General features: G+C 34.3%; 1 long non-coding RNA gene across 1 annotated transcript in view; it reads right to left on the reverse strand.

Moving 5' to 3' along the window:
* Positions 1-2,577: 2,577 nt before the first annotated feature.
* Positions 2,578-20,322, reverse strand: part of LOC135118032 (uncharacterized) — a 38,221-nt gene continuing 20,476 nt past the window's right edge. Inside the window, exons 2-3 of the long non-coding RNA XR_010277321.1 lie at positions 9,962-10,070; positions 2,578-2,927 (exon numbers count right to left, since the gene is read on the reverse strand). This is a non-coding gene — a long non-coding RNA (uncharacterized LOC135118032). The remainder of the gene's footprint in view (positions 2,928-9,961; positions 10,071-20,322) is intronic.

A 20,322-nucleotide genomic window follows, 5' to 3' on the forward strand; every position in this document is an offset into this window, starting at 1 on the left:
AAATCTGTCAATTGCCGTTTTGTCTTGTTAGGCTGTTATTATTTCAACATTATGACTTAAGCAATTAATAAGTTTTTGCAAAGAACTTAAGAGACATACCTACTAATTCATTCACATACATAAAAAGCGTCGAGTACCAGGACAGCATAAACTCAAAACACTACCCAACCATCTTCCCACTTCCTATTTCAAAAACCATATTCTAAAGTAACATTTCAAAGGCGGTTGGCGCAGTAAACTTATCTTGGGAGTTATCATCGATCGTGGCAGTCTGTATGTCACCCCCCACCCCCCCTCTCTCTGGGTGACGGAGTAATTGGGTGCAGGTACCCCGAGCCAGAGATGTCCTCCCCACTACCCTCTTCTTTCGTACTTTGCGGTACCTTTTTTTTTGTGTTGTTTTGTGTGGGTTTTTTTTCGTGTTTTGGTGCTGTCTGGGTGAAAGTGGTGTTTAGTGTTTTTTGAAGTAGGATTCGTAATGAGGTAATTTTGTGGATGCTAAATTAAATGCAGCTAAAGTTTTATTTTTTTGATATTGCGAAGTGATTTTTGTAACGGGTTCGGGATTAATGGGAGAAATAATATAATATTCAAATTGTACTTATTGATATTAATTCCTTTTTTCACATAAACTTTTTACCATTAATTAGATGACTATCAACGCGACAAATAAATGTTTATATTCTATGTAGGTAAGTATTCTATTTCAAGCTGAGTTTTTACATGATTCAGAAAATCATACAACATAAAATAGACTTACTACTATACACTATTAATCACAGACCTACTGCCTACATATATTCATACATCTTTAGAAAACTTAACTATCCTAAGGAACGCCTATCACCAGTAACTTTAAGTCCTCAGACCACGCAAAGGACCAAAAAAAAAATACCGCATCAAACCGCAGCGGTCCTTCGGAACGACACTAAAAATTTCACTTACCGTCACTAAAAAAGAAACCTGAGACAGTCACATTACTTCAAAAGTACTTTACGTTTTGTTACACGCATAAATTGTGAAATAAAAGTGAAAAGACGCGGCTTGTAATGTCTCATGTATCAATCGTCGCGTTTCGGAGTGCCGCCATTCAACGGGTTGCGTTTGTAATGGTAGCAAAGATGATATTTGAAAGGATTGATTATTGCATCTATTATATCGGAGATCTTTAGAAGAGTGGGGTTTTAGTAATAGACTTTGTTATTTATTATGCTCTGAACGGTGAAGCCTCTTCTGTAAAAAGTATTTTCAAATGAGGATGAGTTTTATGACAAGCTTGGTCTGTGCTTCTTAAAGTTGCTGATTGGTACTGAACTTGTTTTTTAGTTCCTCTAAAATCAATCCTTACTAAAAAAAAAAAACTATCTGTCGTCCGACTTTCACGTCACAACTACTTAACTGATTTAAATTAAATCATGCTTGGCTGCTTTTTTCAGATGCAGGAATTAGTTAACTCCGTAAACGGTTGTAATATAACTCATTTATATACCTAGAATACATCAAGTATTCTTTAAACTAAGAACATTTCACCATATAAGTAGCCAAGGAATGACGTCACTACCACCATCTCTAAATACACCGAAAACAATTCAAAATATTCGGCTAAAGCTTCGAAATAAATCAATCAGTCTCCATTACAATTTACACCAAGATCGATACGTTAAAACGATGAACAAGAATCGAGTATGTCAACGTTAAATCACGCGTTTGTAGTCGTGTCTGTTTGTTTGTCAGCTTGCTCCTTTGTTTGTATGCTCGTAGTTAAATTAAGAACGTCTGCCAATGTGTCTTGTCGGGTCTTGTTTGTAAAAATGATGTATTTATCGCCTTTTAGACTGGGTTTTTTGGTGTGCCATCCGTTAATGTGAATGTCGTATGCATTTTGGGTGTGTTTTAATTTAGATTTAGTGTTTTCTCTTTAGTCTGGTGCAGGATATTAAATGAAATGTATGACAGTGTCTTTTCTTCGAATGCGTCACTGAAAAACCCAGATTTTTTGTATAAACTTAGGTTTTGACAATAAATCTCAATATCTTCTAATACTGTAAGGTAAAGTAATTTTGTCTGTCTGTCAGCCAAAGCTATACAACTGATTTAAATGAATTTTTTGTACTGGAATAATGTAGCTAGAGCCTCAGAAATAAGACAGGCTTCTTTGAAACTATTTCCCTCAGGACGCTGTTAAAACCACGGGTAGGCTTGTATAAAATTAAGTTAAAATCGATACCAATATAGAACATTACAGCATTCCTTTAGCATTGGAAGTCAGTTATTTTTCTTCAATGATAAGACATAGTGAGAGGTTATCATATGACCTCACGTGGCAGCTTCATGCTCGCTTATCTTAAAGTATGTATGTTCTTCCCTGTCTTGTTTTATACATATGACGTTTTATTTTATAATTATTTGTATGGAAAATGTATGACGACTCTCTCAGCTTCATGGTATAGTAATTTCGCATATAAAAATTGTCGTAGTTACAGGGAAATGTCATATGGTTGCTTCGATATAACAAATATACTTTAACTGCCTTGAAGAACTTGGTAACAGTTTATATTCAGAAGCTGGAAAGTTGAATAGCAAACATATGAAATGGAATATTATTTGGTACATAATACTTGCCGTTAAAGCATCAGTATTTAAATAGGTATCGAATAAAGTTATATATACATAGCGCTGCAAATAATTGGCAAAATGTAACTAGAGGTACAAAAAAAGAATTCCTAAAAACCTATACATAGAACCATTCATAAAAATCCATATCGAAGCTTTTATTCAAAGCGTTAAAAACTGTAAAAGTTTCCCGGAAAAAATAATTCTAAAATCCATGGCTTCGGTCAGAGGCTCTCAACTATTGGTCGCGCTCGAGTAGTCCGTTCATGATCCGATTTTACGCACGGACGCCCGGGGCCGACGACTCGCTGTGTCTGCAATGCGAAAAAAATTGCGATAAAAATAGATCCGGCATCGTTTTTTCTCGTTTCAGTTCTGAAGTTTCTGAAAAATAGGTCGAGTTAAACTTTGGGTCTTTTTTGTGAGAATTTCGTGCATCTAAAAGTTTAATATCTTTTGTATGAAGATGTTTATGGGTTGTTCAGTTGAAACTAATTTAGTGACACCCTTTATCAATAAAGTTAGACTAATCTGTATATCATAAACACAACAATTACAAAATGTGCATCCGCATATTAGAATCTATTCAGTTAGTGCATTATTAGCTTCATAATACCCTCAATATTAATACCTCAAATATGCTTCGGTTATAATCCTCAAAAAAGCGTCATCCCTCACAATCCGTCTAATAAAACCGTTGCGAGTTGTTCACAATATCGTAGCGCGGCGCCACCGCTGCTTTGTGCGGAGGCGACCAATTGTGCAGAACCCCTGGCTGATCACTTAATTGACTAGCGAGCGAGAGCTTTTGGGGGAAACGACCACACCATCAACTACATTGCTGTACCCCGCATCCATTGCCGCATTTGTTCATCAAAATTCTACGTGCTCAGTTTTTACTACGCAATGGATGCCCCAACAAAAATTATGCAAGTTTCCTAGTGCCGGCCTGTGGTATAGGATTAAAGTGCAGTAGCAATGAGATTTGTTGGCAAGTGATAGGATTGTGTGGGAGCGTTAATACCACTTAATCTGGCCGATTAACCGGGGGCTGTTGATTCGCGATGAACGCAAAGAGAGGCACTCGGGTGCATAGAGGTGCCTGTTATTGGATTTGAAGGGAACCTCCTTATTGAAATTGCGTTGGAGATGTACTAATGATTGGCATCTTGGAGGTTTGTGATTTAGTCGAAATATTTTAAGGTGGTGGACAGTTTTTTATGCTGCATAATGGAAGTATCTTCAATTTTCGGATTGAACCTGATGAATTGAATAAGTACCTAGTAGGTATTAGTAATAGCAGTAGTAGTAAGAAAAACTAAGAAAAGAAAGCAAAATGATTTTTAAATGTTTCAGTTATTCACAACAACTTGAAGATGGTATACGTATATATGTATAGTTTTTTCTCTTTTATCGTAAAGAGGGTAGATATTATCCCGTGTGGTGGAGACTACAGATCACCCTTGACAACATCATATTTCCCAGGAGACAGGATTAATCAATGCAGATTTACTTGACCGCTTCTATCCACCTACTTATAGGTACTGTGATTGCATCTCCGTAACTTAGATGAGAAGTAAGTAGGTCTTCTTGAAAAATGGTTTTGAGTATGAAATGATGTGTTTCTTGCTGTCTATATATGTATCTTAATATTACAGAGTTAAGTAGGATTTACTTTGTATATTTATTTGAGCAGGCACTGATCCTTTTTAGATTTTATCCGGATGAACGAATTACAGTTTCTAGTAGAACTGTTGTCTAAAATAAAGTATAGCTAGAGATTAATATAATAAAACTTTTGAATATGTAAATTACGCTTCTGTAACATAAACACAAAGCAACATATCTAATTTATCAATTCTTCAATAAACTTGTTAACATTGTAACCTCCAAATACAGCTTCATCTCAACAAAAGCGAAAAAAACAAGATCTTTATTAACCCTAACTTACCTTCAAAAAACCTCGTAAAGATAAGTTAAAGTAACAATTAAGTAAAGCCACCCTTTCAGTCATCTTCACGTTTTTAACTTAACCCTCATCTCGGCACGTGGATAAGGGTTATGGTTGTCATTACCATTATTAACCCTTAAACGGTTACGGATGCTGCGACTTTTTTACTGTTGAGAACTCGTTTTTTTTGAGTTAAAAGATTAGGGTGGGGTTAAGATGTGATAAAAAATTGTACATCGGTAGGTACATACATAAAATACTCTAGAAGTTTCTTTAAATACACTACCATTTTGTTTTTTGTCAAATGGTAATATCGTTTATCTAGTAAAAAATATTTCTGTCTGTAATATTTTATCCAGTAAAAACCATTTCTATAACTCTGAATAAATTGCACGCACCAAAAATTGTGACGGTTTCCATAAAATATCTACAATGAATAATAATTTACTAGAAAAAAATATTTGTCCTACATACCTACTAAAGAAACGATACTGTCAAAAAACCAATCTCATCAAAATTCATAGCCACTGAAAACTTGAGACACCAACAAAAAATATTCAACAATGATGCCAATCAGTCTCTTAAGAAACTTCTCAAAAACGGTATTAATTTTCAATGAGATTATTTACAAATCCTCGAACGAACGTCAAAGACGGGGCCTGATCTGTCAATATTGTCACAAAACATTAACAAAAACGTAAAAAAGAAAAAAAAAACAAGAAAAAAGTATGAATGTGGCCTAATTTTCGCTCTCAATACCCACTTTCTGTATAAGCATTGAGGCGTTACATAAATTAATTCTTACATACTCGGACCTTTTTTAACAAAAAAAAAGAAACACGGAAGACCGTTACCTTTTTAAGTTTTTTTTTCTTATTATTTTTGGTGTAAAAATTGGGTTACTTAACGGGAGCGCAAACTCTATTGTGCCGTGGGGGAATTTTTGTTAAAAAAAGTTTTTAACAAAAATGTTGTTAATTTTTTTATGTTTGCAACACGTGATACAAAGAGGCGATTGGCACGAGTATATTGCGATTAGAAATATTATTAATAGATTTTAGATAACTTGAAGTTATTAATGATGAAGACATCTTGGACTGTGATCATGATTAGCATGTCTTATCTGTCATTATTATGTTTAGTAAGATTGTCATTATATTAAGCAACCTTTACTCTTTAAATCTTAAATCTTAACATTTCACTTAGTAAGAAAATTCTACAAACATAAACATAGGCCACCACACCCAACGGCAAACTGTACCTAAGTACAAAAAAATCTGAAACGGACGAACAAAAAATTCACAGCGTGTAAACTCATTTTTATACCTAAGCCTAGTTCACATAAGTTGTACTACATAGAGCAGAACGTCAGTTGGTCACATAGTAGAAACTGCCCCGACCACATACAGTCTCTGACGTGTATTCACTTCATTGTGAAGCCAAACAAAACAGGCAGACACGCTTTTTTCATACAAACTAGATTCGAACCAAAGGGCCCTTAGGTCATGGGTCACCATCGTATTTTTCGTCCAAAGAAAAAAGACGTTACGACACCCTTACAGAAAAAAAGATAAGTAAAAAAGGGGCTTCTTCTAATATTGTGAATATTGATGAAGAAAGAAATCTGGTTTTGGATATCGCTGATTGTAGAAGGTTTATTCAGAGCGCCTGTGTGGTCCCACGGGGTGAGTTCACGTGTTCCTAATATGTGCTGAGAATCGCGGATCCAACAAACTTGATTTGGAAACTTCTTTACGAACTGGAATTTTATTGAGACGTCAACGGCAAGATCCACCATTTTGTGGCATAGAATTGAGTTACTATTATTATTCCTAATACCATGAAAAATTATGTAAAATGACTCAAAATTAACTCAATAAAATAACAAAAACTAGCAGCCACCTAAAAAGGGGTACCTAAATGCACCAAAAAGTAAGGGTTACCATCTCGTTTAGATCTTAACAATACGCACGCGAGCACAGAATCCTTGCGCACGATTCTTGTACCCTTTAGCCCTGAAAGGGATAAAAAGGGATTGTGCCTGAGATAAACGGGTACAATAGGGGTTGAGGTATCTCGGAGGTGGGTCGTATTGATCCCTGCACGCGTTCTCGGGTTAACTGCGGTAGGGTTGGATGCTGCGCAAAGGCACGAGTCGACTGGTTTATTTTGTATATTAATTAGTGGTATTTTTTACCCCTTTTGTGTGTTTTTGTTAAGATTGTAACAGATACGGTTTGTTTTCAATTAAATGAAAACACATATTTTTCATAATTTTTCAGTAAAATAAAAATGTTTTAGGTATATATTCTTCTCTCAAATTATGTCTTTATATAACATGTGTATATTGCGTGGATGTATAAATGTATTTATTTTTTATAATCTTTTTTATTAATATTAATTAGCAAGAAATGTTCAGATAAACATAACTTATGGAAACCCAACAGTAGTCGTTGTATTCATATTTCGTTTGACAACTTTATGACTTTCATATGACCCTAAGTTCTACCACATGAGGTCACTAATTAACTAACGGAACAGCAAAATATGTTTATGGGCACATAAATCAGAATTAGATAAAAGACGATTTAACAAAGTAAATATTTGACTTAAATTAAAAAGAACTTAAATAGATAAGATATTTATTATAAATAAGTAAATAAATATAAAAAAATGTGTTGCGAAAAACGAAAGTAGTTTAATTCTTAAAAAAACTTAAAAATGTGTGTCAGTTTTTGTAATCGATAGGAATAAAAGTACGTTACATATTTTGGTTTCTTCTATTAATAAAGCTACATAGATAACTTAAAATATTTGTCTGAACTTCAAAACAAAAAAAAAAAATATTTCAAAAATAAACCAAACCAATCTATTTTTCTAACACTCAAAGAAAAAGTTCGGTTATCTATCAAAAAACCTGTCAAGTCCGAACCGTTCCGATAAGATTGACTTAACACCTTAAGACAGGTTGATAATCTTGAAAAACAAAAAAAATACGCCACAGAACCGTTTGCCACTTACGGGAACTATAAAAGTTTGGGAAAAAAAGAGCTAAAATTAGCAAAAACTGTCGTAAATTTGTCAATGTGACCCCGCCTCGGCAGCGTGAGGGTTTTTTTACTGTCACTTTCTGGGTTTGACTTTGGGAGTTTGAGAGATTTATGTATGAAAAACATTGGCAAGTATACTCCTAAATAAATCTCGATTGCGGATTGTGCCTATTCTATTAATTGGAACCTGACATAATGTGTATGAAACTAAATGGGCTAAGCAACAGTTCTAGTCATCCCTGAAGACTTTCTTGAGACGTTTTAGATAAAACAGAAGCTCTAGAAAATCTGAAAGATCTACTGAAGAAGTGTATGGAATCATATAAGAAAGTGAATGGTTCAAAACTGTTTATTAGTAGGTTTAGTAGTCACAAAATGTACAAAGGCGGGATTAACGCTATACTAAAATACTTAGGCATTCTCTACCAACAGCCTCATTCTATGTTTCTGTTGCACCTCTATTCAATGAGCGAAAGTATCTACATACGTAATTATATTTCATAATAATTAGGTACATTAGGTACATTCACAAGCCCTTAAAACTTAGCACACACTTGCGACACGACATAATGAGCAACCTCGTTCTATCAGCACATAAAATAAGACCTTTGCACACTATTTAGACATAATAAACGCGTGTTTATAACTGAACTAGATATAATCTGATGACCCTTTGTACATAACATGCTTAATAACCTTCACATTAATTAGTTGCTATTCTATTTGTAACAGTAATTATTACCTACACCTACTATAGTTGATAAAATGTAACTTCTCAATGACGAATGTTAGTGAACCTGAAAAAAGAAGAAAAACTATAGGTACTGATCTATCAATTCTTTCAGTACCTACAAGATGCTTATAGTTACCGGCACGGATATTGAGCTCTCGGCGGAAGAGTGGGGATCGCTTTGCGCACCGTACGCATAAGGCAATAAGGCAGTAAATCGCTTCTGCGCAGGTGAAGGTCAGGGCTCAATATCCGTGCCGATAACTATAGTTACGTTTTGGCCTAAATGATATCTACAGAGTAGACATTGCTAGATATCACCAGTGGGTGTCTATATTCTTTTAAGGATTATAGAATTGGAATTTCCTGTCTAATCGTTGGGGTAACATGGATATACGAGTATATTATGTCCGCAAGTCACATGATCGATCTTTTGATCTACAATATAATGCACATAATTACTAAAGTCCTTGTATTTTTCATTAATACAGTCCTCACAGATCTCCCAGTTAATCAATCACCAAGGGTTGCCATATAAAATAATCTCGCCCCAATCAAGGGTAACATATTCGCGGTTCAAACGTTGGGAAAACAATATAGCCTTTTGTTTTGCCACATAAAAGAGCTTCGTATCAATTTCTTGGTTATTATAAAACAAAATTAATATTTTCATTCCCAAAAACAAAATGCAAAGGAAATTGAACCTTATACAGTTGTGTTAAGGGTGTATGCAAATGGTTGGGGTTGTATATATGGGTTGGGGGCTAGGGGCATAATTTCGATATGGAAAAGGATACTTGAGCCAAATTAATAGCTTATCTGTGATCTGTAGTTTAGTTATTATGTCACTCATTGCGTGGGCTTCCAATGTAGTCACCTTTTATGAAAATAGGGTTGTCACAGTAATATTCGGTAATTCCAAAAGCTGACAGGAATATATTTTTTTATCTACCGATTTTAATAAACTCTTGGCCATTCAAAGCTGCAATTTTGTTCTTTATGTAATCAGTTTTCATATTTTTCTTATTCCTGAGAGGAATTCTGTCGCTAAATATACTTGAAACTAAATCGATTTTAAAAGTCTTTTATTCTTTTAAAATAAACGTTTCAGTAGGTACACTTCAACACTATGGGTAATTTAATATCTGTAAATAAATATTCATACTTTTTACAAAACAGTAGTACGTTCAACCCTGTACCACCCGGGGGGTGTAATGTACCCCAGTACAGGGTTATCTGGTACATCTAGACTTTTGTTGTGGACGTAATCAGAACCATATCGATGAGGATTATTAACTGATGGGGTCGCTTGTACCCACACGCGGTTTTTGACAGGGTTTGTGATGATTGCAATATTACAAATGAATGGTTTCTATTGTTAGTGGAGTTTTTATTATTTTAACTGTTTTAACTGTATATCCCGACAAAAATTAAATACATATGTGACTTGCTTAGAAATGCCCTCAACTTTTTTTTTTTTTTTACTTATAATAGTTTTAATTTATTTTCTTGTGACTTTAAATGACGTGGTTCCCTATAAGACCTGAAGAATAAATAGGTCAATTTTACTGTAAGAAAACATATCATTTTAAGTTACCTATTTCATAAGATACTCACTAAAAGTGGTCTCAAAGTCTCCAGATACTGTTCTGGTGACAATCTCCAAGACAAATTCCCAGCGTCTTAACCATCCATGTCAAATCAACTCTAAAATTCCTCCATCTGTCTGAAACAACAATAGAACATTACTTGGACATCACTAAAATAGGTCAACATACGCAGATTCTCAAATTCACACTTCTTTTCGTACAAAAATATATTTTATTTTATGAATAATGAACATGCATCGATGCATACTCGGAACTAATCCGAATAACTTCCGAATACGACAATAAGTTATGTCGCGATCGTAAAAATAATTCCGAAATATACAATTTAGTCGTCATGGGAATGTCCACGACTGCACGGTTTCGCTAATAAGGATTGTCCAAGCACAATGGACATATCGATACAGAAAATGACATATGTTTTGAATACGAAATGTCATCTTATTTTTTTTTTAGCCCGATGCGTGAATGGACGAGGGGGCCAGGCAATTATATTTTGTGCCAAGTTTACGCAAGGAGATCGGACAATGAATGGCGTGCACTTTTGTGCGGTCGTCTGTGCAGCCTTTGTTGTGCCGACGTGTTTTGCTTTCGAATTTGGAACTAAGATCGTTATCTTTTAAAATTGGAATTTTTGGCGGACATTTGTATCGATGTTTATTTTAATTCTGGAAAACGTTCCAATGTAACTACGAAATATCTATTCCTTTTCCAGAAGTTCTTGAAATAAGGGGCTAAATTATTTATTATTTTCTTATCTTTCCAATAAAAATGTTATTTCAAATGTTTTTAACTGTATAGTTTCAGCTCTATTTCATATCTACAATATGTACTGATTGAAATGCCTTGTAATATAGATAGGTAACAATAAAAACGGATGCATTTTGGTTCAGTTAAGATATAATTACTTTATCTCGTTACTTAATGCACCCATCTTTGCCACAATTTCATGATCGTACCTCGGTAGCAAATACAATAATAATAATCCACGATTACCGGACTATCTTCACAGCTTGCGTTTTTTATACCACGGTCAAGGAATCTTACAAAAAACTTAAAAATAGGGTAAACATTTTGAAATTCTCAGGGCGTGTTATGCTCTCCTTTAAAAAGAGCTTGTTAGTGGTCACTCCATATATTTTTTTACAAAAAAAGATTTCAAAAGATACGCAAATTTGTTAACCATTCGATGCGAGTGGCTGTGAAAACATTTTTTTTATTTCTTTTTGTATGTCCGTTCATGGATTAAATATTTATGGCGTTTCTTTTTTTATAAAAAAGTAACGTCCTATGTTGTCAGATGTATCAATTGGGGCGGCTTTGTGTCAATATTTTTGATTACTTTTAAGATTTTGGTGATTAAAAGATTTAAGCTACTTATAAACCGTTACTATAAAGAAGCTCCCTGGCCTGCTTGCTAAATTAAAATGTATTTTGGAACACATGCAGGTATATGTGTCTGACTGTTTTGTACAGATTGAATTAGCAACTATTTACATAGGAATGCAAGAGTATACTTAAGGTTAAGGGAATAACATCTAGGTACCGCTGTATTAAATTTCGCACAAAACCGTTACTGATTTAAAATAATAATACATTTTACATAAACACCCGTTTTTTGGTTTATTATTTTTTTATACAAGATATTTTATTTGCATGAAAAAGTAGCCAGATGCCCCGTTTTTTTATGCACATAGAGTAAATCTTTTAATTTTTAGGGCGTGAGATGTTCTTCTTTTAATAGAGCTTGTTAGTGGTCACTCTACTTTTGATTTACAACAAAAAAATACTATACTATAGAATAACGTTTTGTAAACCACTGTTTCCAGATTCGTGGATTTTTTTTTTCAATAACGGCCATGAATTACCTACCTATGTTTCGTATAAATTAATATACATATAACGAAATACCTACCTATCTAGCCAGATTTCTTTGGTTTCAAGAACGCTATCTTTTGTAACAAAAACTTATTGCAAACTTACCACACTCGTTCATCTAAAATTATTTTCATAAAAAAATCCTTAAAGTCCAGCGATGAATATATTAACCCCAAAATGAGGCCTTTTATAGCAAATATTATTATATATTACATCAATATCGTACCCCTATCCATCAAAGAGGGTAGGAGGGAAACTATTGACATAAAATTTACGAGATTAATATTTACAGAGAGGACCCTCTTAGTGAATCTTGTAGGTATGTAGATAGGTAGGTATAACAGTCTGGGACTTTTTTCTAGAAAATTTTGTAAAGCGGCTCAGTTTTTTTTTTAATTTTTAGTCATGCCGTCATTACTATTTTGATTGGAACGATTTCTAAATTATATGGGTTAAAGGGAAATATTTTTTTTTTCATTTGTACACAAAAACCTGCGAAATTATTGAACTAGTTCGAAAAATTCTTTGACTGCTGAAAAGCTAAACTCTTCGGTGAAACTGCGGGTAAACGGCTAGTAACATACTTAAAGTTTGTGAAATAAATATCTTTCAGTATTTAATCAAGTGCATCATAATAAAATATATGTTTTAACAAAAATATTTCAATAATCAAATATTACAAGTATCAAAGACCTACCTATATTTATTTATGAAATACATTTCACAGAAATTCAGATAGCAGTAGAAATAAAATCACAGTAACATCGCAACTAAAAAAAAGTCCGCGGTCCCCTATCATAGCGAATCTCCCTATTTTTTCGAAAACTATCGGGTGCATTATTCAAATGTCCTAAAATCTATAAGAATAAGTTTGTCCGGTTTGTCCCTGCTATTCTCACGGACATGGCTACCACCGTATAATTTTGCTATAAATAAAATTGCACTGTAAAATATCTTGCGACCGGACTGCGGTAGTTGAGGGTTAAGATGGCAGTGGATTTTGTTTGATACTAGGATTTTTTTGTGTCTTTGTAAAGTGAATTCTAGATATTGTAATATGAAATGTATCGTTTAAAATAAATTATAAGTAAGAATTGCAAAAAAAGATCTAAGTTTTGAAAATTACATAATTTAGTAAAAGACAAATCTCAAAATATATTTAGGTACATAACAAAACTATGTAATATCTAAAAATAATTAGCAATACTAACATAACAAGTAAAGAAAAATCTTTGTTAATATAAAATATTTCAATAATAACCTTTCTTTACTTTTCTCCTATAGAAAGTCCATTCCTCAACTTGCACTAGTCAGATCCGTTTGGTTTGGATAGTAATCGCGGAAGCTCTGCGTATGGATATCAAAATGTAAATCAAGAAGGTCCATCTAATACCGCTAATAAACCTGTATGTGTACCTACACATAATGTGTGTGTGAAACTTCATGATATTTTTTGATTCATTAATTTATGAGGGGGTTCATTTAACAACATGGTCCAATGATGGAGAAAAATAGAATGCCTAGAATTACAGATAAATCTCGAGTGGTACATATATCTTCATAAGTTCATACTACCAAATTATTATACCTACCCCTCAATGCGTCAATTAAAAGCTTCTATTTCTTTACGAATACATGAAATAAAAAAGTCACACACAACGAAACAAAACTGCCGTCCGTAAAAGCTACTCATTCAACTCTTTCTTCCATATTCAATTGCACCTCATATTTACCATAACCACACCATAGAATAAATTCCATAAAACTACCAACAAACTAATCTTACCCATAAAAATTGACGACTATTTCGCCACTGGAAAAAAAACCATAGCATAAATGGGGTGCATTCAATGAGGTGCTTCCTTACATGAAAAGTGTCCGGGTTTTCCCGGGACACTTCTTGAAACCCCGCCCGGACGGCCAAAAACGAGGACAAATCCGGGGAAACCCGGACGGATGGCAGCCCTAGGTCTATGGTATCTTCACGCCATCAACTAAGGAGGCCAGATCAACGGATCAACGGCCAACCCTTTGGTGTAAAGACATAACCCTTCTCTGCGCAGTCGGGTAGGAAAGGGTGTGTGAATCCATTGTTTGCGGAAGCACGTTTGTTTACGCTGACCGTCATATTAAATGGGAATGAAGGAAAAAAATATGATGAACGGGGTAATTATTTTTATTTTGTACACATGTGGGTTTGGGGATGTTATTTTGGGGAGTATTTTATATTTATACTAAACGATAATAATTTTTGCTCGTATTTTCAGGGTTTTTTGGAGGTCTTACTTCCAGTTATTGCATTACATACCAATTCATCTATACTAATATTATAAAGAGGAAAACTTTGTTTGTTTGTTTGGTTGTAATGAATAGGCTCAAAAACTACTGGACCGTTTTTAAAAATTCTTTCACCATTCGAAAGCTACATTATCCACGAGTAACATAGGCTATATTTTAGCCCAGTACGGGCAGAAGTTACCACGGGACGCGGGTAAAACCGCGGGAAAACGGCTAGTCAAATATAAAACAAATAATAATTCGTTTTTTAGGGTTCCGTACCTCAAAAGGAAAAAAACGGAACCCTTATAGGATCACTTTGTTGTCCGTCTGTCTGTCTGTCTGTCTGTCAAGACCCTTTATCTCAAGAACGCGTGGACATATCAAGCTGAAATTCACATGAAGTACTCAGGCTTATTGTCCCTTTGAGCTGTGAAAATATCAAACTTCTAAGCCAAGCCAATCAAAAGATACAGCCGATTATGTCGATATTTTCAACAAATTTTCGACACTCGCAAAGGAATCAAAACCTACAGGATACTTCCCGTAAACTCAGAGTCTTGAAATTTGGCATGAAGCATTGTCATATAATGCAAATATAGGAAAAATTACGAAAATCTCATTTTTTTAGTTATATAATGTAAAAAAAAATATTTTAATAAAATGAAACTTACTACCTTATTTCTCACGAACGAATAAAGGTATCAAATTGAAATTTATACCAAATACCTAGGTCTATTGTCCCTTTAGGCAGTGAAAAAATCAAACTTCTAAGTTAACGCGATCAAAAGATACAGTACTTATACCGACACCTTAGACGAATTTCCGTCACACGCTAGGGAATCAAAACCTACAAGGTACTTCCCGTGAACTCAGAATCTTGAAATTCGGCAAGAAGCAACGTTATATAATACAGATAAAGGAAAAATTGCGAAAATGATAAATTTGAAGTTATATAAAATATTGAAATATTATCAAATCAAATATTTTCCTCATTTCAATGGGGAATTTAAACGACCAAGTTTGACGGATTTGAGAAATCATTTCTTTGTAGTAAAAAAGTATACTCGCCGTTTATTTCCATTGTCATCAGGTCAGGATCTGATGATGGAAATCCTGAGAAATCGAGGGCAACTATCAGAAATTGTAGGCATGCATAGGATTAAAACTTGATTCTCAGATGTATGTCTGGTGATACTATCAAACAGTGAAGGTTTAGAGCTTTCTTGATGATGGAGACGTGAGAAAGTCGAGAGAACTCCTCAACGGTATGATTTAATAACGTCGTGTTTGGGCTTATATTATTCGTATTGACGAGAACTTTTCACAAAAGTTAAAAATAAAAACTTTTTACAAAAAAAAACAACTTCTAAAAACAACAAGAAAACTGTTTATATGCATCGGTCTAGATCTCGGTGGTTAAATAAATATAGATGCATCCTCTAAACACCGACTTCTAGACCGATGCACCTAACATCTTTTTAATTTCTTTCTTGCTTTTGTTTTCTTGTTGCTTTTTTATATGTTTGAAGTTGGATTTGTTTGTAAAATGCTACAAAATAAAATAAAGCCGACTTTATAAAACAAAGAAAGGGACAGAACTACACTTTTGTCAAGGCTCTAGAAACATAAAGCCAGCAGCCCCGAATCCTACTCTCTAGCAGTCGTTGTTACAATTCGACAGTTACAAGTCGTCCGGCAGTTTCGAAAAAAACCTGAAACTGGGGCTCGTTAAGTGATTAATCCCTCAAAAATAAAAGATCCCATTAGTACTGAATTCTCATCACCTAAAATAAAAAAAACGCCAACACAATGTTACGTTATAAATTGTAAAGGAGTTCCCATAACTATGTCTGATCTTTGCTATCGATCCCACAATGGCAGTCAAAACTTATCTATGTGGAAAGTTGCGGTTGCTCACTTTTTATCTATACAGGATTTGTACGGAACCCTCGGTGCGCGAGTCCGACTCGCACTTGGCCGGTTTATTTAAACACTGATCACACTGAAGAAGATAGCCGCTGTGGCCTACCTATAAATAATTAGTCTTGCAAGCAGTAAAAAAGGTACACTTTTTATAGACCTACTTTCCACCCATACACCCTATCTTCCTTAAACTTCTAAAGAACCCAGTATACCAAACTATACCTCACGCTAAAAATACCGGCCATCCAATCTTTATAATGGACACAATCCTCCGCTTGACTGATTCCCTTCCCTCCGAGTCGTAAAATTTTATCACTGACGCTTAAACCTGGGCTAAACACTCCCCTACAATATGGTAAACTTATGTATATCTTTAAAAAATGTGGAAGTATCTGTTCTGGACTTGTAAGGGACCGTTTAGTTAATCGTCAAGAATTTTAAAATGGTATTGACGGAAGCTTAAAACTGTCAGTTAGTTACCAAATATTTATATCCGAGACTTGCGAAATCAAAAGTTGGAGTTTATCTGGCAGGCTATCAGAGACTTTGTCAATAACCGGTATAAATAGCGCAAAAAAATATGTTCGGTTTTAAAAAATAGGTACCATACAGGAGGTTAAATATGTTTTATTATAAAGTAATAGAATTAAAGGAAACTTATTATACCTAGGTACATTCCGGGAAATCTATTTCACACAAAAATGGTTGAAATCAGAGCATCAATAATTTATGTCATTAAAACAACTGTTTTTCTTAAGACGTCTAGTATTCGATTAAATGCATGAGGCATTTTATGTAGATATTATGCCATTTTAAACACACATGGCTGACCATTATCCCATAACCAATACCGCATAAAAATCAAACGATATCACAATATTTCGTAACATCTTTATATTCATCGGCTCAAATCCCCGGGGGTATAATGATTAAAATACCAGTCGTCCAGTAATCCACATTGATTGATGACCGTCCGATAGCGGATATTTCCCATTTTTTCCCCAAAAATCTACGTTAAACAGGGCGGGAATAATAAGTACTGAACATTTGATGAATTATGTTTGCGATATGAAATTTTTTCGTGGTTTCAATAAAAGTGTCGAAGGGTTTCGGATATTTTAGTACGTTTAAATTAAATGTCACTTTTAAAATATAAATATTAAATACGGCTCAAAAGTCCAAAAATAGTTTTGATAATAAGGTACAATTTCACTTAAATGCTTGCAACCCCAAGAAAAGGAATTCCACAACGAAATCCCAAATTCAAAATTTAAATACAGAACAGAAATTCAAATTCACGCAACCCAATAATTGCGTATTGTAAATAAAAATTTAGTGCAGCGAAAAAAAATGACCATAGGTCAGTTCTGTTTGCATCACCTGCTTGAAATTTGAATAATAATAAGATGACACTGCACAACAATGGCTGACCGATCGCTCACAAAGCCATGTTTTCTTTCACCGAAGGGCATATTCAAATAGGGTCCTTTAGTTCTTTGAAGGACGAATTCTCACGCATTGCAGTGACCTTACGCGGGATTTATAATTAATGTTCTGCAAAACCCTATGTCCGAATTCGCGGATAATAGTCGCGGACACAATTTATGCGTGAATAGAAAAGTTGAATTTCTTGAATATTGATAAGGGCCCCTTGAGAATGTCCACTTGTGGACTTGACCTTCCGGTTTGTTTCGTGTTTTTGCAAATGATTAATTGCCTATAAGTCCGTTAGATTTGAATACTTTTCTTCGTATTGTTGGTTTGACCTAGGGTGATAGTAAAAATAATAAGATGATACAGTGAACGAATGACAGCGCTGAGACGTCTTCAAATATTTTTGTATTATTATTTCAAAAATAGAATTCATGTTGCTGGCCAGTTGGCTAAAACCACGATTTCAATGCGTTCTACCATAAAGTTCTTCTGTTGTGACGTCATAGGCTCCAATTTCAAACTACATGGTTCCACAGTTTTCCGTTCTATTATAAACTGCGACTGTCACGCCCTCAATATGCAGAATCCCAGGCTAGCTAAAGACATGTAAGAGTTAGTCATAAAGGTAGTCAACGTATAGTCTACCTTTAAAGCTGAATTGAAAAAGTCTGAAACTAGTAAGTTAATTGCTACATACATGTATTTTAATAGAATATTTTTTTTTTATATCGAATGTTATTTCATTTTAAAGTAGGTCCGAAACTAGTAACTTTATTATTACATGCAGTTATTTGAATTGTCAAAATTTTAAAACATCGAATGCTATCACTTCAATTTAAACCAGAAGGAAATTCTGCTACATTGAAATTAAATAAAGTTACAAATAAACACCATCGCTATTTTAAATACCTAAGCGTTACAAAAGTACAATCAAGCGCACAACTATTTTAAAAACATAATTACCTAGCCAAAAGAATGAAGTACAGTCGTGAACAAAACGTCGTTAGCGCAGCAAACCGCGCATTTGTCGGAAACGTCGCGCGCGCACGATTTATGTCGACAGAAACTGTTGCGAGGATTTCAAAACCAAATAAATACTATGAAGTGTATATGAGGCGTTTTCGATAGCGATAATATTTGTCGAAAACACATAAAAATAAAAAAAATATATATTCGTCATAATATAAGTATATGGCCACTTTGATGTCCGGGGTTAATTTATGAAGATAAGATAGTTTTTATTAAATGGTTGGTAACATTTATAAGTGTTATTAAGATGCAGTTACTAAGTAACGCTTTATCGGTTTTTTTATACTGCCAAATATGCCAATTATAGATTTGTTATCTGTCTTACTGAAATTACAGTTAGGTAACTAAAGCTTTGATAAACCTTGAACGTTTATTACAATAAAAAAAAATCTTATCAGAACAATTTTTACACTATCGAAAATAATCCAAAGCGAAAGCAAGTTTCGACAACCAAAAACTGTCGAAGCGACATCGACATCGAAACTCCCCGATTCGCCCTCAAAAAAAAACCAGGAAGATGTATCTCAAAAACTGTAGTCGACCGTAGAGTATTTATGGAAATCTAAATAACAGAGAGCTTTTTTTAATAGTTTTTTGTCAGGCATTTTATTTATTTTCGTTCCAAAAGTGATTTGTTCGACGGGTAATATACTTTCGTTCCTTGATGTGTAAATGAACTGTCGTATGCGCGTTTGAACTACTAAATATGGTCGCTGGGGACCGATTTTTTGGTGAAATATTCGAAATGGGAAGAGACGAATTTAGATATGAGGATAAACAATCGTTAAGATTTTTTGGGCGTTTTTTTTGATGGTTGATTGAAATGAGTAGAGTATATTTGTGGTTTCAGTGCAATTTAGGTGCATGAAAAATTGGCTTGAGAGCTCTCTGAGGGTGATTTGCATTTAACTAAGACGATAACCAAACTATGAAGAAAATTCTATTAAGTTTGATTTCTTTCTTTTATATGTAGACTCCTCTTTATCGACTATTTCCTTCCATAAGCTGCATCTGTTTACTATGCTAATAACAGCTGAGTCTGTGAAATAACTCGCATATCAACTTATTTACTAAATACCATAGGTACATAAATACATAAATAAGCTACCTATATGCTCGGTATAACATAAAAGTAAAACATAAAGTCTTACAGTACCTATTCCGGCACGGACGCTCACCGCTCACGTGCGGACCAGAATAAACCGAAGTACACTCGCGTACTAAAAGTGCATCTTTATTAGTTTACCTGCTAAATAAATATGGGAGAATTTTTTTCAGGTTTCCAGGTTACTGATAAGTAATCGCAAAGCAACCAGAAATATAAGACATACCAAGTCTTATGCATTCAAATAATAGGTACCTTTTCTTCATAGAATTTTGCGTCACATTGTGGTTTATTTTCTGTATAGAGTTCAAAGTAAGGAACATATAGAAAAATTGCATATCTCTCGTTGTGTTTGTAAAGTTATAAAAGCTTGGGTCTTTGATTGACTCACGTAAAATGCCGAAGTTTCCTATTTACGATATCCTTATAAATGAGACCTAAAAGAGACACATCCACATTTCCTATGAATACGTCTTTAAAATCCCAGTTTCCTCACGCCTGTACCTCACCAGACGCTCCAAGAATAGCCATCTCCCATCGTTCTATCTCTGTTGTTTATCCGCGTGACGTCACACGCCGCCATTGGTCCGTCACCTTTAACCCCTCCCATGAACAAAAAATATCTGCCATTAAACTGTAAGAGATCTTTCAGCTTCAGATAGTCGCTTGAAGTGCTATTAATGTGAGTTTTTGGCTTGGAGGAGTTAAACAACTGGAGACGC

This window comes from Helicoverpa armigera, chromosome 17, assembly GCF_030705265.1.
Source record: "Helicoverpa armigera isolate CAAS_96S chromosome 17, ASM3070526v1, whole genome shotgun sequence".
Classification (NCBI taxonomy): Eukaryota; Metazoa; Arthropoda; class Insecta; order Lepidoptera; family Noctuidae; genus Helicoverpa; species Helicoverpa armigera.